The 17,873-nt window shown below is 41.9% G+C and overlaps 1 protein-coding gene across 1 annotated transcript in view; it reads left to right on the top strand.

Moving 5' to 3' along the window:
• LOC130595025 (protoheme IX farnesyltransferase, mitochondrial) overlaps positions 1-17,873 on the top strand; it is a 101,076-nt gene that overhangs the window by 35,901 nt on the left and 47,302 nt on the right. The window lies entirely within an intron of this gene.

Genomic DNA, 17,873 nt, shown 5'->3' with positions numbered 1-17,873 from the left:
TCAATCCTTATGCGTTTTAATGTACAAATATTTAGGAATTCAGTCGTTTAATCACAGATGAGGAATTCTGAAAATGGTTTAAAAGGGATTTTAAGTTTGGAGTGAGTTGTGCATGTGTAAATACTTGTGTATGCATGGGTAGAAGTCCATACGTGTGCTATATGGGACTGGGTTTTCCAGTCAAGGGCTTTGAGTGAAGATGTGTTCATAGCCTGCTGCTTGGCCATGTTCTGCTGGGGTGGGTTTGGAGCCTGTCCTGACTTCTCATGTGTCGTGACAACACAAACTCTTACCCCCTATTTTACAAAGTGAGAATATTAAATAGGATTCTTGCCATTTCAGTCTTTCCAGAACAACCTGGAAGTTTCATGCACATGGTTCAGTGCTGAAATCCAGCCTGGCCGAGGATGGTTTTGAAACAGATCCATTAGGAACCTTTGTTGTTCTAAATAGCTATTCCTATATTTTCTCTTCTTCCTTTTCAGTTGCCGTCACACCTTGGCTTGATGTCTCTGGGCTGCAGCCAGTGAAACCTCTTTGGTGTAATTTCTAGTGAGAAAATCAGCCTGTTTGCAGGAAACCTCTGCAGAGGGTGTGTAGGGAATGGTGAAGTTAATATTTATTTAGCTTACATTTTAATCATTACTTTAAGAATGTGTTTTTTTCCCCGTGTTTAGGAAAGATTATTTATAAGGATGAAATTTCATTTAGGCTGAATTAACTTTAAAAATGTGTGTCTGTTACTCTTTTAAAGAGGGTGGCAGCGTTGCATTTCTTAATTAATGGGAAGGATGCAGCTTGTAACTTGGAGTGCTGTATGAAGACTTCAGGTTTTGACATCTTTACAATGAACAGAAATCACATTTAATCAACCTCAGCTATATTCTGTATAAACATACATTTGGAGGACAGACTTTGTTCTTCTGTAGCCATTGCCTGGGTGGTGTAGCCTCCTCTGCAGCCTCATGCTAAAGGTTTATAAGAATTAAGATTTCAACATAAGGTGCCCTTCTGCTTTGAAGAGGCCTCCCATGGTAAACAACCACAGGTCTTGATTTTTCCCCTTGATCAAGCATGCGTGTCAAGATCAGCTAAGCAGAACTGCTTCTGAGCTGAGTTTTTAGCTTGCTGGCTTGATGTTGGATGTCCATCTTGGATACCTTGACCAGCCGTTAATGTTTTTAATGCTCAGACTGTGGCCCATTGAAAACGGGGGGTGAAAATCCTGCTGGGCTTCGTTCAGGTGGCTTGGAGAGCATCTCCTTGATCGTGCCCCATCCCGGAGGCGTAGTGTGCCTGCAGGAAGGATGAGCCAGAGTCTTCTGAGGAGGGAGCGGTGTTGAAAAGTGTTTCATGGCTTGCAGCAATGGAGATGAAAAGGCAGTTCCTCCCTCAGAGGTTTCAGAGCACAGCGGGGCTCTGTGGGGAGCCTGACATTGCCTTGTGTGCACCACAGATGTTTTCATCTCCAGAAAAGGGATACAGCTGCACCTAAGAGAAGGTTGGGCCTGGTGCTGCGGAACACGTTAGTGTTGTACCTAGGGGCGGGTTTAAAACGAGAGACGAATTTAATGCATTGAAAAGCAGCGCTGAAAATAATAGCCTGCAACTTAAGCAGGGGAAATTCTCAGTGACAATTCGGTGACTGAGGTTTTACATACCCAAGGTGTAAACTGTGTGGTGCTGAGGAGCCTGCTCTGATCAGCCAAAGGGAAGAGAAGAGGGGCTTTTTCGTCATTCAGAGGAGAAGGTGTGTTTAAACTCCAGGGAAGCATGTTCACCAGCAGCTAGCATCTCATAATCTGAAAGGTTAACTCTGTAACTGCTACCTGGATAAAAGAGAAGAATCTGAATCCCAGAGCTACGGTGCCAGGCCCTGCTTTGTCATCCAAAGCATGTTTGTCATGGCTAGAGTAATGCGCATTCAGGCTTAAACCTCTGTGCAGTTTTAGGTACGAGTATCTTAATCACAGCTGTTGTGCTTCAGTTACTCTCTTTGGAAGCTCCTGTTGTTGGTCTGGAGTAACAAGGGCTTTTTTTATCATCTCCATTCTCACAGTAACACATTGATGGCATTAAATGGAGGCATTTGGGTAATTCAGCTATTCAGCAATATTTTATAATCACTGAAATCTCAGTTTTTGCAATCAATCCTCTTACCCTTGCTTTCTGTTGGATTGATGGAGCTGTTACTTTGGGGACTGGAATCGGTGGAGTTATCTCTTGAGTAGACAAGTGATTGATTTTAGGCATTAGACATTCACCAAGATGTTATAAACATTTGCATTTTCCTGCTTCTACTTCGAAGTGACCCAAAGCCTTTGCCAAACAAGTCAGTTGCCTCAAAAATTTACCAAAACCATCCTTATACTTTGACATAGTATTTTTAAAGGGGGATAGCTGTGCAGTTTGCTGTATGGAGTAACCTTTCCTCCTCACCATATGTGCGCAACTCTCATTATTCTCATAGGAGAACTACATGTGCATCGAGGAGAAAAATAGGTCCCATGTGTCAGAGCTGTCAGGGAATTTTTCTTCCACTACACTGCTTTGCTTTCTTTCTACCTACAGGAACTTTGCAGTTTTTACACCTTGTTATCCGCTGCCTGTCAAATGTCACGTTGTCTAATTCCTTATTCTCAGAGCTGCTGCGATGCCACGAAGGTTTGGGGAGGGTTTCTCACTGGTGGTGCGTGTTGCTCTCAAAAACCTGTGCTGCAACCCGAGATTTCAGCTTTAATAGTAGGGAGAGAAGTCAGTAACGTAAGCAGATAGGATGTTCTAGTTCTAATTCAGTCTCTCCATTTCTGACACGATGCACCTTTGTGATGTCTGCTGGCATCTCATGTGCCTGGCTGAGCTGCTCTCCCCTTTGTTTAAAAATGTGACACACAAAAATCTCAGCTATAAATACAAATCATCTCTCCCAGAATGTTTTAAAAGCTATTTAAAGCATTAATATAAATAAAAACCAAGCTGGTGTTTATTCAGCATCTTTGCCCTCCGAAGAACATTAGGGGTCTTTTCAGATAATAATGTATTTATGTAGGCAAGCTAGAGATAACTTGGAGAAAAATATTTGGCTTAGTCAGAATCTAGATTCAGTAGGAAAAAATGAAGCTTGACAGAAGAGCAGAAATACATCCCTGTGAGTGGAGGTTGGCCGAGTGCATTTTGTAGTGCACAACGTTTTAAATATGGTTTAAAATAAATATGGATTAGTTTAAGGCGAAGCTTTCCCTCTGCTGTCAGTTTGCTTCATTTGGCTTAAAACTTTCCTTAATCTGCCTGACACAGCTTCTCATATTTTTCTCTCTCGTGCTTGCTTTGCTTTGAGAAAGATAAAATAGGATTGGTTGAAAACACATGTAGTAGCTATAATTGTTGGCCTTGATCTAGTTAGTTCCACAGCTCTGGTTGCTCGTACTCCTCCCACTCGGGTGACCTTGTTGGTAGTAGTGCAGTGGTTACTGTTAAAGTTTCTTTGTCCATTTTTTGCTGATTTAACTTCAGATTTTAGGGTTCTAGATGGTAGATGTGTAAGCTCCTTCTCTCTTTCAGCTGTAGCTGTGTTTTCCTGTGCAGAGGTGAAACCACCACGTTTTCACTTAAATCCATCCCAGTAGAGCAATTGACCCTCAACTGGGATAGGAGATACTAGGAAAAAAGTCCTTAACAGCGTTATGCAGTGTTTGGACTCAGATATTTGGGGATAGGGCATAAACTGCTGTTCATTAAATGCCTACTGTGTTTTGATCATTGCAATAGTAATTAATCCTGCTTTTTACATCTGTTTTACTAATAAGCTTTTACATTTAACTGCTTAGCTTCAAAATCCTTCCCAAATAACTCTGGTGTGGAGGGCAGCGAAGGTCCTGCCTTCGGCGGTGAGATTGTAGCAGCAGAACCTTAACCTGCACATCTGTGTGCTGCAGGCAGCAGTGGTGCTCATATTTATTAAATTGAATGGAATAAATTCATTTCTGTGAGTAGTCAGTGGTGACACAGCTTTGCAGTCAGTATTCCTGCGACAAGGTGAAGTTCCTTTGGCGGTAAGCAAGGCGAGTAGCAGAATTCCTGACAATGGAATGGCTGGAGGAAATCAAGCTAACAGAAAAATCAATGTAATTTCTGGCCCTTAATCACTGCCTGCAGAGGTGGGAGGTCAGCCCCTCTCTAATAGTGCTAATTGATACAGAGAGAGGCTGCATTAACATTTTGCAAGTAAGCTTTATTTAAAGTGAAGTAAATCTTCCAGAGATTTTAGGCAAGTGCAGCTATTTCATAGATACACCCCCCGTTTTTTGCATGATACATAGCGTTTTAAGACTGTCTTTTGAATGCTGAGTACTTGTCAGCCAGCTCACAGCAGAGGGTAGTCCTGCTGCCTCTGCAAAACAACTCTGCTAGCTCATATGTGAGCGATCTAGCCTCTGTGTATTTAATGTCTTGAAGCCACTGTTAGATTCCATCCATTTTTGGTGGTTTTCATCTAGAAGTTAAATATGTGTTACACTCACACACACATGCTCTTACATATGAGGTTTCTTTTGGTAAATGCTTATTGGGGGAAAAGAAAATCCTCTAATAAAGGCCACGCTGGCTGTGACACACAGAAAGTGTGTGTTGGGATGATGACAACGGTCCATCATTTGCATCATGGTCTGCTTTAATTCCATGGCTGCAGATGAGCAGAGTGATAAACAGGCTGGTGGGTGCAGAGGAACAGTTGTGCTGATGATGTGAAGCTAATGAGGCATCGTGGGTTTACAACTCCTTAACACAGTGACCATGTTTTCCAAGGGAGGTTTTCCTACCCATAGTTTATTTTGCTGCTTTATGGGAATACGGAAAGCCCAAAGTTATTTTCTCAGGTTTGATACCCAAAACTTGAGAAACTAGATAATGGCTTAAGTTTTTGCAGTCTGGCTTATCATTATTTCTAGTAGTTTTCTCTAACATAAAACCTTGAAGTTACAGTTTCTGTATCTTAGAGCAAAAAAAAACCCCCAGTATTGTAACTTCAGCAGTGCTTTTCCCTTCATCTGTTTTTCTACTTCTCCCTTTCCTATGGAGGCACGGCTTAAGAAATTCCAGGAAGAAGGTGTGGACGCGAGGGTATGCAAACGTGTTTGCCTACAGCAGGGATGTTTGAAACGGTCGTAATCTGTGTTAACAAATCGCAAGAAATCAATGCAATTCAGGCCAGAAAAAAGCCTATATTACAAGCAAGATTATTTTACTGGGGAGGGGAAATTACAGTGAATAAAACAGTGAATAAAAACTGGGAGCAAAGTTTCATTTCAAGACTCGAGTCCTTGCAATGCACAAAGCCTGCTGAGATCAAGGTTAGCGGTTTCATTGCCACTGTGTAGCTTTAGATGAGTTAAATCAATATTTGAAATCCTATATTGTGGTGACATTTAATTAGAATTGTAAATAATTTGGTCTAAATTATAATACATTATCAGTGCATTTATGTATATGGACGTATGACAAGTTTCTCTAGCTAAAGATTCTCTAACTAAACCCTTTCTGTTCAGAAAGAGCTCTGGGAATTCAATTAGCCAACAGGATTGTTTTGTCCTGTATCTTCTCTGTCAGCAACTTGCAGCGTTCCTCAAAAATATGGGGAATTCTCCTGTTCCTGTTAACATCTGCCACTGGCCATTTCACGTGTTCTGCTGTGTTATAAATAATGGATTATATCTGTATATTTTTATTTCACTGTAATGGTGCAGGGAATATTCAGGGAAGGTGCTTTGTGGAGCAGAAGTGGAGAGAGTTTTGTTTTCCAGGTTTTGCAATAGCATTGTAGGGCATAAATCCCGATCCAAAAGGAGTCCACAGTGATCTTTTAATTTGCTTTTGAAGTGCTCTTTTAATTGTCTCCTGTTAGCATTGAATTCTTTTATAAAAGATCATATATTATTGATATCTTCTTGTTCCACCTCATTTCACCGGCAGTCTGTAGCTGTTTCCCAGTTGACTAAAAGAAAGAGCCTCTTAATGTTGAAGCTGCTGTGGTTTTCAGGTATTATTTATTGCAATGATCAGTTTTTTCTGTGGGGTTTAACCTAATTGCTTTTTAGTTTGAAACCAAGGTTTAAAATTATTACGGTCCCTCCAAGTGAAAAATTTCATTCATCCTTTTCCCTTGCCTCATAAAACTATTTAAGAAACCACAAAGACTTGGCCAAGAACTCCGACATGATAAAATTCATTGCGAGATTAGAGGATTTATCCAAATCTACATGTTGATTTTTAATACTACTAAATTAGATCCATCTTTTTCTTGTATTTACAAAGAGAAATCTCCTTACCCACCAAAGCCGTGGCTGTAAATCACTTCGGGCCCGACTGGCCAACACCTGATTGCACATGCTATCACCAGGAAGGTTTCAGCACTGTTCTTTATTATTTAATGATTGAAATACTCTTTTTTTTTTTTTTTTCTTTACCTGCTCCCAAGGGCCAAAAGATTTATAATCCTTTGGGGGGCTGCTGGAGCTGCTATATTTCCTTTCACAGTCGTTACTACTCCGATTGCGAAACAGGACTTGCAGGGTAACTAATATTATTTCCTCCTCCTACACTTTCCTTTTCCTGAAGCCGTAAGATAGCCATTTGTTTGTCCTTATGCGCGCTTGCAGCGTGCTCCGCCACTACAGTTTCTCCACTGACCAGATTCTCTTTCAGTTTTCACATGCTTCTTGTTTGGGGGGAATGCCAGGGGGGATTCGGTTTAGGGATCGTGCTCCCTCTTTATTCCCAAATCTTTGTTTCCTGTGCCTTGCTGCTTTGCAAAGGAGAAAGCTGGCTGCGGTATCCTTAAACTCGGTGGAATAAAAAGAAATCTCGAGCAAATGGTCCTTACACATGAGATTTTTTTGAGGCTTTCTTCACTGCAGTTGAAAACTGGGACTCTGATGAGCACAATAATAGTTGTATTTTATTGTTGTCTTTAATGGTATACCTACAGAGCTGTGCATTAAGTGATCTTCAGTGTCTGAATCAAATAATAGTGCTCTTCTCACGGTACACTTTGTGCGGGTAATATGCTAGAAAGATTTGCAGCAGTGGAATCCCTCACATTACTTCTGGACACCATCATCAAATGTTTTTAGCAATCCTCTGAAGATTCATGTTGCTTAAGATCATGTGGTGGCTTTTTGCATTTGCTTAAGTCTTTCAAAATGAGAAAGAGAATGGAAAAAAAAAAACCCATGAAGAAAAGTAATACAAACTTTATGTTCCACTTTGAGATTTCCTTTGGGAATGAAGTGTCATCTCCTGAAAAACCTCCCGAGATCAATAAAATTATGCAGACACGAACATCTCGGGTGAAGCATTTTAGGCAAATAAGTGCAAAAGAAATCTTTGTTTTGGCTGAACACTTGATGAGGCTTCCCTTAAAATACCTTATCATAGAAAGGCTTGAATACAAATGCGTTATCCTTAAATGGAGATCGCTTTCATGCACGTGAGTGCGTGTAAGACACTGTGCAGTGCTTCATTTCAGAATATAGGAAATCTTTTCTCTCTAATAAGAGGAAAAAATCCAACATCATAGCACATTCTTTCATATATTACATGTTTTCATAAAGGAATGAGCTTTCACGCAGAGCAGTGGTGACTTCAGTTGGCTTTTCCCTTCTGCATCAAGAAGCATTGTTATTAGAATCCAGCATCTCATATATTTGATACTGTTTTACTATATTCTTTTTAGTTAAAGTTTCAAACTTGTGGCAGTGCAGATAATCCTTATTTATTTTTAGTGTTTTAACACTCTCAAAACCTGCTCTATTCTCCTGCTGTTCCATAAGCAACTTCCCTTCCTTCCACGTCGTGACACTGATCCAGCCAAAACCTCGCTCTTGCAGTCTTTTGTAATTGCTTTCGATTTGAAACACTGGAGTCCTAAATATTGGGTTTTGGTAATTGGATGACATAAAAAGCAGAACTTATTAAAGAATTCCCTTCTTTATTTTGTTACGCTAATATAGAGAATTTAATGTGTTTTTTCCTGTGGATTTCTTTTCCACCGCTTATAAATGTAAGTGTTAGTATGTGGTACGGACTCAATTTCCTCATAGCTTTTATGGATTTAATTACATTTGGGGGCTTAATTTGGTTTAAAAAATCCTGGTTTCCACACTGGAGGAAACTGAAGAAAATCAATTCTTCGCAGTTTCTGCTCCTTGTCCAAACTACCGTGGTGTGCAACCAGACTTCCTATAGCCCCACTGAACCTTTACCCTGGTGCTTTTTACTGTCTTCATCGTACAAGAGTATATAGCACACGGAGAGGTCCACATGGGTGAAAGCATTGCCAGTGATAAATAGAATTTGAGATATTATTTGAGTCAAATATCTGGTATCTTGGATGTAAAAAGAAGTGCCTGAATTTTTCAGATCTTGATTTGCTCTAATTTGGGAATGGCAGGGAAAGGCCTGCCGCAGCTCGCTTGAGGCTGTTGGGAAGTGAAGTGTAAATGCAAGCTCTACCCTTGAGAAGCTGAACTCAATCTTATTTGGTTGGGGTTTTTATTTGTTTCTTTCTTTTCCACTCTACAATGGGTACCAGAAAGGCTTTATATGGCTATACTGATGTGGCTAAGAACCTGAAAAAGCAGTGAAGTCCATAGCTCAGGTAATAACAGGTATTTTTAAAGTTGGTTTGAATATTGGTTTTCCAGCAATAAATGTTTTCTGCTGCTGGTGATTCTGTTGGTTGTTGTAGGCAGTCTTTGTATTTTAATTCTTAACATGGTATTAAATAAGAAGTGCATATGCCTTATTTTCAAGCACTGAACAGCTCAGATGTTAGCCTCAGGACCTGCCCCATCCCATGGCAGTAAGAGTGGCCACATCCCTTGGCACTGGGAAGGTACCACTGCGAACGCAACAGCTTTTCCCTGCCCTTCCATGTTATTTTGCATCATTCTGCAAGGTGGCAACACACAAATGACTCTTTCAAAACACAGAAACTGCTCTGATAGCACAGAATTTCACAGCAAGTTTTTTCCTTTCTTTTCTATTTTTTTCTCTCATTTCTTGAGAAGCAGGCAGCAAGTGGTACACAGGCCAACTGGGATACTGGGAATATACTCAGCATCCTATCCGTTATGCATGGCAAGTGTCCTTCATGCTGTGGGAGACATCAGCAATTTCAGACCTTTCAGCAGCTCCTCCTGTGGTCCCACTCCTGCCCGTCTATCACACAGGCTGCCAAGGTTGCCCCATCTCTCTTTCATTTGATATGGGCTGAGAATGACAGGCAGGGGAGCGAGGGTGACCGCAGCCGTCGGCAGAGCGGCAGGCGGGCGGTTGGGGCTCTGAGTACAGCTGCTGAAAGCTGTCAGGATCTTGCCAGGTCACCCCCTAAATGAAGATCTTCCATCATGGTCTTTCTCCATGGCTGGAGACTTTTCCAAATCCACCACGTGCTTTTTCCAGAAGCCCTGAACAGAAGTCACTGTTCGTAGGGGTGAAAAGCATGGCAGAGATTTTGCCTTCTGTGCCTTCGACATTCAAAGGCATCTCTTGTTTCTTCTCCTCCGCTCACACCCTGCTATTGTTCAAAGCCTTCTTCATGTGTCCCTTTGCATTGTGCTCTCACATTTTGCTTTATTAATATTTACTGCATGCCATCTTTTACATTCTGGAAAGCTTCCCTAGTCCTGTTGGACAGCCATGCTCTTTTTCTTTTCCTCATCTTCTCCCTCATCCCCCCAAACTCCTTTTTCTCAAAGCACAATTTCAAGTGTGTAAAATATCCCCCACATCCTGGTCGCGTTTATGTACCATTTGCTACCCTGTTAGGGCAAAGCTGTCTCCTCCTCCCTTTTAAGAACAAGTAGAGTCATGGCAATAACAAACCTTTCCATGTTGCCAGGACTCATGAGATTAACTTATAATGACTTTTATTAACTTACAAACCGCTCTGTCAAAACTCCAAAATTGGAAAGAAAGGCAATTTGCGTTCATGTAGTTTTAGGGATATTTATTTGTTTTTATGCTGTAAATCACTAGTAACTGGCTACTAGCGTGAAGTTTCCTTCTAAACTGATGGTGTAGCCCCAGGACTTCTAATCGCATTTGAAAATAGCAAAACAAGAAAAGGCACCCCAAAATACCCATCCTGCGTGGTGTGCTGCACGTGTGGGCAAGGGTCTGTTATCGGGCAGCCCGTGAGCATGGTGTTTTCAGTCTGGCTGCATGAACCCAGCCTACACATACCCATAAAAAGAGATGTCTTGTCACAAGACATTTCTTCATTAAACTGCGTTTATCCTGCCTCCCCTGTTCACCTTGGAAAAGAAGTCGTCCTATTTTTAATAGGAACATTCATAAATAAGTTAGCCCCAGGGGAGGCTGGGGAAGAGGTTACATGTGTGGTTATAGATGAAACAGACTTTCATGAGGGCAGGATTATATTCTTTGCTGCTTGGGTTATGTATTTCTGCACGTTGCTTTGGAGCACACTAAAGCCCCGGCGTTGAGGGAGGCTTGTTTTGCAGCTGGAAATCCCGCTTTAAAGGACTCGCAGTGCACAGTCGTGCACTTTTTACTGGAAAAGGGGCACTTTGTAGGCTCTTTTCCTTCCCTGCGTGCCCCAAGGAGGTGTAATGCATTTGCTGATGATAAACCCAACAGGTGCCAGGGCTGGTGGGTATTGCAGCCAGTTGGCTTCCTGCCTGCAGGCTCACAGTGGCTATATTGTGTCTCAAGGTTTTTGTGTGCTTCCATGGCCTTATGAGGGATGGTATAACCCAGTTGAAATACATACTTAAACTCCTGAGGGATTAAGTGTGTTTCCTTTGCTTTACAGTTCAGAATTTTACAGTTTCTTTGTTTGGGGGTTCTCAGATTGCTTAATGATTTTTTTTTTGTTCCCCCCCCCGTTTTGCCCAGATGTGTATAATAGCAGTATTTGAACCTTACTAGGTTTGCCAATTTTATTACTCAACATATGGTATATCCTTTTATTTTTGTCTAGTATATCCTTCTGCTGAGAAATCCCTTGGTACATGCTTTTTTCCTTATTATTCTTCAATTGTTAGGTTTGTAACTCTTCTGTACTCCAAAATTCAGCTTTTCACTAGTGGTTCAAGGAGACAAAATGTCAGATGTTTTGCTTCTGTCTGGAAAGTATTGTTTAAGCTGTCACTTATTTGAAGTGCTATGGTACACTAAGGTTAAAATAACCCTTTCCCCCACCTCCCCAGTAACCTCTTGCTTTCTGGCATAGAGGAGAAGCACAGAAGGCACTGGATGAAGCGGGTGCTGGTGCACTGCATCCACCCTAGAGCATGGGACACATCCATAGCCCACGAGTGGCTCCTCCATGGGTCTGGCACTGGTGATGCTGGAGTGCCCAAACTTCCTGGCAAAGAGAAGGAACCCACATGGGTCTGCTTGGCTGATGCTGGTGGTGTTCTGGGGTGCACCTTCACCCCCAGCATAGCTTCTCGTGGAGCATTGAGGGATCCCTGTTTTCTTCCACCTCCAAAGCATTCCCAAAGCCTGTACTCTCCTCTCCTGTCCTCTGATCTTTGCCACATGGGGAGGTTAGAAACGCGACTCTGGTTTCCCATCATGCAGAAATACATCCTTTGCTCCAGGCATTATATATACATTTTAAAGTTGTTTATGAGTACATAATATTCTATCCAAAACCCTGCGTGTGTGGCTCATCCTTACATGTATTTATAGTGACCAACATTTGCAGGGAATATGAGCAGAGATTGTTTTCCTGGTAGGCTCAGGAGTGGATTCTTCTGTGGTTTCCATCTATATAACTCAATTAAATGGCATTAGGATAGACTTACATCAGCTGAGTTCTCAGCCCGGAGTCAAAATAGAATTCTTAATGATGGCTTTACAAGTGATATTTTTCTTTATAAAATTTTATTAGTGTTTTCTTCTGAGAGGTTTCTTAAGCTTTTCTTTTTTTGTAGTAAAGTCTGCCTGTAAGAGAGTTCACACTAAGAATACTTTGTTTGAGGGTGAGTCAGAGTCAGAATAATTTGTAGTCAACTGAAACTATCCCAAATGTACCATTTGCGTGGTAACTCTTGTGCAAGCTTCCCAATCCAGTTGTAAAGACACAAATCATTTGAATTCTCTTAATTTGTTTCCCACACAATGGGAATAACACATGGCTTTCTACTGGCAAATATTTTGCTAATGTTTGTATCTGGGTTTGGAAATTATGTATTGCTGTCTAATGCTAATTGCTGTTAATAATAATAATATAATAACAGCAACAGCAACAACTCGGGTAATTTTCCACAATAAGAAATAATTTCCTTAAAGCATCGCTGAAGTTCACAGTGGAATGGTTGTCAGGTTGTTATATGCCTTGAGAATAAGGATTAGACTCTGCATAGCAGTTAACGTGAATGACAGTCATGTAGCAGACAGGAAAACCCAGTTTAGAAAAAACCTTTTGTTTTCCATTGGAATAAAGAATAGGCTGTTGCCCACTGTATTTGCCATTAAAATATATGTGTATATTGTCCAAACCACTGAGAATACTCGTGATTTTACCCATGGGAAGGGGCGCAGCATGGTGGGGACATTTGAATTAATGGGGTGCAAGTCACTGAGTGTCCTCAGGCGCTAATACTGCCACTGCCCCCCTGAGGGATGGGGCTTATGTGCTGCCCAGTATATGGATATTTAGGGGAGATCATTGCACAGTTCCGTAACCCTGAGACTAAGATTTAGGGCTTTAAATCATTGCCTAGATGTCCCACAGGCTCCCTTCTGGAGCCCAGCTTGCCCACCTCACTGGCATGAACAGCTTAAACTGGCCCCGCTGGAATTCAACCACTGCCTTCCCAACAAGTCCAGTTATTTCGGAGCTGATGCCCAAACCACTGAACTATCATCCCCAGCATTATTAATTCTTAACCTTTCCCCATAATTAGGTTGGATGAGCTTTGGGTTGCCGTACTCAGCTTGTCCTATCGGTGATACCTATCAGCGTGTCTGCTGACTTTACTGCAGTTATTTCCACCGCAGACACTCGGTGTTGTTTCCTTGCCAGGCTTTTCTTCCCTGCAGGCATTTAAATTAATAGCTGTGAATGAGTGTGGCTGCTTTGCTTACAAATACTCAGGACGAGATGAACCATAAAGACAAGTGGTGGGTAGCTGGGTAACTTTTTTTAGCAATAATTCAGGCAAATGTGTTGTTGAGGCAGAGAACTTGAAGCCAAAGTGTATTTTAAAATAGGCCTTTCGCAAAGGCACCATACTGGGGCAGTGTAACAGCACGACTGTGAAGTGGAGGTTTTGTGGGAGTGATAAGTGAGAAGGACCAGGATCGGCCATTTCCTGCGCTCAAATAAAGCTTTCTGCGTTGAAATTTCCTCTTAGGCTTCTTTCTCAGCATTCCTGCTCGCCTCAGAAGCTTTGCTTTGCCACTAGAAAGGCACCTTGCACATATCCGAGTACAGCAAGTACATGGCATTACACTGCCAGAGCCTGTGCAGAGCTGAGGCTGCATTTTGTTAGTCCCACCTATCAATTCTGGAGCTCCTCTGGTGCATCTGAGCTGGGGATTTGATTGAACCAGGCACTACAGCAGAAGCAAGTTAGCACTGCATGAGTATCATCACACAGGATAAGAAAGATATTTTAGCACCCCTTCTGTTTTTAACATGCCATTTGGAAGTCATCCTGCCTAGCTCTGGGAACGGGGAAGGTTTTCCCAGCTCACATCCTTAGGTGCTGATGCAAATGCCAGAAAAACTTGGATAATGCCACAGCTCCTTCCCAGCTATTCCCAGCCAGTGTGTTTTTTTAAATGACTTAGGAAAAAAAGAACAATATTAGAGTCACTTCTGAATTTATAAAGTTCTATTTAATATAATTATACATCTTTATACTCTTATATTTTTAATTAGAAAATGAATTAGTGACTGCATTTAGTGGAGACCTATTTTAGGTTCCAGTTGTCTGAATTCTGGGGCTTTCAGTGTGTGTGTAGAAGTTGAAACCTGTACAAGTGGTGATAGGAACACACTCTTCCCAGGAGACATTAAATTCCTGTCTGGATATCGGTTGGTGTACGGTATATACCAAATATATATATAAAGTATATAGTTTGTCTCTGATAAACTTGATAGTATATTAATAATAATGCTTGGATCTCGCGTGTCCTGTGACACATCTGGAAGGACTGGTTTCCTCTGCTGAGTGTAGCCTTAAGATAAGAGTGTTTTTCCTAGTTTTTAGCTCTTTCCTAGGGAGGATTGATTGTCTGGTTGCAGAATTCATAAAAATTACTGAAAAATACCCAAGAAGATTCATCCTCTGTTCACAATCCCGCTTTTACGACCAGAGCAGCATGCTGGGAGCCCGGAGCAATTCTAACCAGCGCTGACCCCATCCGTGCCGGTTTTACGGCAGACCTTGCAAACTGCCCAGTGAATTTATGTCTCCCCAAATCCAGCTTTTCTTCTTTCAGTACATTTCACACCCGCTGCAGCCTCCCCAAAGGTACCTCAGGAATGGATGTTTTATGGGAATATTCACCAAAATCATAGAAAACTTGGAAGTTCCTGGCAATGCCTTTGGATTTTGCTGTGACTCAGTGTGCTGTTAGCAGCTGTCCTTGCGTTTTCTAATCCCACCCCATCTCACACATACTCTGTGTGTACTCATATGGATGTTATTCCAAATGATGACAAACCAGTTAAATAATCAGCAGTTAGACTTTTTCATGACCCTTTCCAACATGAAGATTTCCAGCCATGGAATCCTTGGATCCAGGATCCTTGTGAGGCACTGAGTTAATTAGAGGTGATTCTTGTCCTCAGTGAGGTCTGGATTTAAATAGGCAAGCATGGGAATGAAATAAAGGAACATAAGTGACTTCTTCAAGATCACTCTGTGGGCTATTAATACCTGACCTAGGTTAAGAGCCAGGTTTTATGCTTTCTAGTTTGGAGTCCTATCTACTCTTGGATCAAGCCTGAAGGCTTCTCAGGCAGAAAATACTGAATAATAATATAATAATAATAAATATCTTTTCTTAGAGCATGACTGTGCAGTACTTGGAAAAAGGCAAATGCAGTCTTGACTCTCTTAAGCAAGGCATTTCCATGGAGGTAGTGAACTATTAATGCTATTAGCAGATAGTCATCTGGAAGTCTGTGCACATTCTGGGCTCCCATATGCAAGAAAAATGAATGCAAATGGGATCAGGTGCTGAAAAGAACTTGCTGGGATGTGAGAGGGAATGAGGAGCCAGGCTTAAAGAGGTGGCTGCAAGAGCTTGGCTTGCATGGGATTATGATTGCCTTACAGATATATCAAGGGAGAAGTACCAGGGAGGAAGAGGACCTGTTCTAGGGTGTAGAGCAGTGTTGGCAGAAGAACTAATGGGCATAAATTAGCTATGTGTAAATTTAAGCTGGAAATTAGATGAAGGTTTCCAGCTATCCTGAACCTTTTAGCAATTTATGAGCCTGTAATCCCTTTCAGATGCCATGGTTGCTTGTGTATCAGAGGCAGCACAGCCCCATCAGCTTTATTTAGCAAGGGGGCACTTTCTTCCACAGGCAGGTTGAGTAACTTGGTCAAGGTTTGCACTCAGCTGTTTAAAACAAGAAGTCCCTGTGAAAGTCTGGCGTCTTGTGTTTTAATGACATAACCAAGAAAGTAGGAATGTTGTTGAATAGATCCATTATTTGTCTGTTTATTTCGCCAATAAATACTCCATTTGGAAGTCTTGGGGTTTGGTATTTTTTCCTCTGAGTGGCCCTGTCTGAATTTCAAGTGTGATGTATTTGCATTCTGCAGGCAGCTATCCACACCAGCTAAAATCCATCACTTTTCTTCATCCCAAAGTGCTGATAGACCTGCCCAGGCCAAGACAGTTAACCTTATACCAAAACTGGGAGATTGGAGGAGCTGCCCTAGAGACCCTTTCTTGTGCTCAGGGCTGTGTTACAGGGTTTACACTTCTTCCATATCAACATAACTGCTGCATTGGAGGAACCTTGGACCCTGGCAAAGCTTAGGGTAGAAATCCCTCTCTTGAAGTAGCCCTGAGGGCTCCTTAGCTGTGCCTGCTGCTTGGAGGTACCCTGAGGGATTGATGGTGCCACCTAATTGTAACTTGCAATTGAAGCCTATTAGTCTGTGATCACTAATCAGAGTGGAAGTTGGTTTTTTGTTGGCTTTTATTACTCATTCCACTTTGTCCATATTAGTTACAGGCAAAATGTGATTGCTGTTCTGCTTTGCCGATAGGTGGCATTCCCAGGGGACCCTCTTCACTGGAATCTAGATTTCTCTTTACAGCTTGACAGGTTGCTGCTACAGCCATAGAACGAATTTAATCCTTTATAATTTTACAGCCACGGAATGATGTTTAATACTTCTCCATGCAAAATCTGTATTATTTTCATAGGTGAGGGTGACATAAATGTTCAAGTGCCTCCTGTTACTTGATATTTAATTATGAAAGCATCCGCTGGAAAAATACTATGAGCCTGGTGTAATCAGCATGGGGCAGACCTGTTAATCTTTTCATTTGGTCTAGACATCAAGGATGCTTTGTACTAGTCTGGCTGCGGCGTGATAATCTAAGACCTTCTGGACTAGAAGTTCCAGGACTCTTTATGAAGGCAGAAACTCCTACATAAACCCCCTTAGATTTGTGTATTCCTCTTTCAGCTGATAAATGCTTATTTGATTAGTTCATGGAAAAGGTATTTGGATGAACCTGACCGTGGAGGCAGCTTGGCTCATTGGTAATGCCTTGATGTCTGGGAGAGCAGCAACCCCCGCGCGCTCGCAGTCAAAACAAGGGTGCTGGCCCTGGCCCTCTTGAGGCTTTGAACTCGGATAGTTCTGGTTTAACAGCACCTCCATTTGCTGTGTCACTTTATAAAAGGTACTTTTAATTAGTTGCATTCTGAAAGAGATCCCTGCCAGCTCTCCAATGGGATGGCAGCATTCCCTGCCATGGAGCAGCCTGTGAACCTGTGTTCCTTCACAAGTGAGGAATGCATTTCCTCACACTGTTCTCTCCTTTATTGTTCAATAGCATTAACCCTCCTTGCTATTTATTTTAAAACAAATTAAAGATTTTAAATAAACCCTAAAGTAATTGCCATCAGTCTCTTTTCCCAAGCTTATTTTCATGCATCACAGTGCAGTTTTAATCTGTAACATGGTTTCTGTAAAACCTTAGTACCTTTAATTAAGGAAGTGGGTGGGAGGGCAGCAGCAGGAGAGGGGAGGAATCCCCTTCACCTGTAAGATGCATTGGGAAAGTCATTTGGGGTCAAAACAAAGAAATTCTGTCTCTCAACAGTGGCCAAATCTGGCTGCCTGAGGAGGAGGATCAGAATATAAATGATGTCTTATATTTTTGATGAGGATTTCAGTTCTTTGCATGGAAAAAGAAATCAGATTTTATCTCCCCTGGAAGGATTCCAGTGCTGTCTAAAGAAAAATCACTGTCTGAATAAAACCACTGTCTGGTCTGGCACAGCACCGGGAAGCGCTGCTATGGCTCATCCTTTGGGAAGTCGCGGTGACATTACCGCTGGGAGAGATTAAGCAGAATGTTGCCTGAACTTGTCCTTGCTGAGGCCAGACCAGGACAAGCTCCATGTGTGCCCGCACCGGTTGCACTGACCTGCCCCAGCAAGTTTATACTGAGATGGAACTGAAGCTCTCTCTAATCTCTGGTGTTACCTTGAAATAGGAGACTGGGACAGCAGAACGACAGAATAGTTTGGGTTGGAAGGGACCTTTGAAGATCATCTACTCCAACCCCGTGCAATGAGCAGGGACATCTTCAACTAGATCAGGTTGCTGAGAACCACATCCAGCCTGGCCTTG

Source organism: Pezoporus wallicus, unplaced genomic scaffold, assembly GCF_028554395.1.
Source record: "Pezoporus wallicus isolate ANWC-B61680 ecotype Strahan unplaced genomic scaffold, APGP_CSIRO_Pwel_v1 contig_8702, whole genome shotgun sequence".
In the NCBI taxonomy this organism is placed as follows: Eukaryota; Metazoa; Chordata; class Aves; order Psittaciformes; family Psittacidae; genus Pezoporus; species Pezoporus wallicus.
Note: the sequence above shows the minus strand (reverse complement) of the source record. Positions and strands in the feature narration are given on the sequence as shown.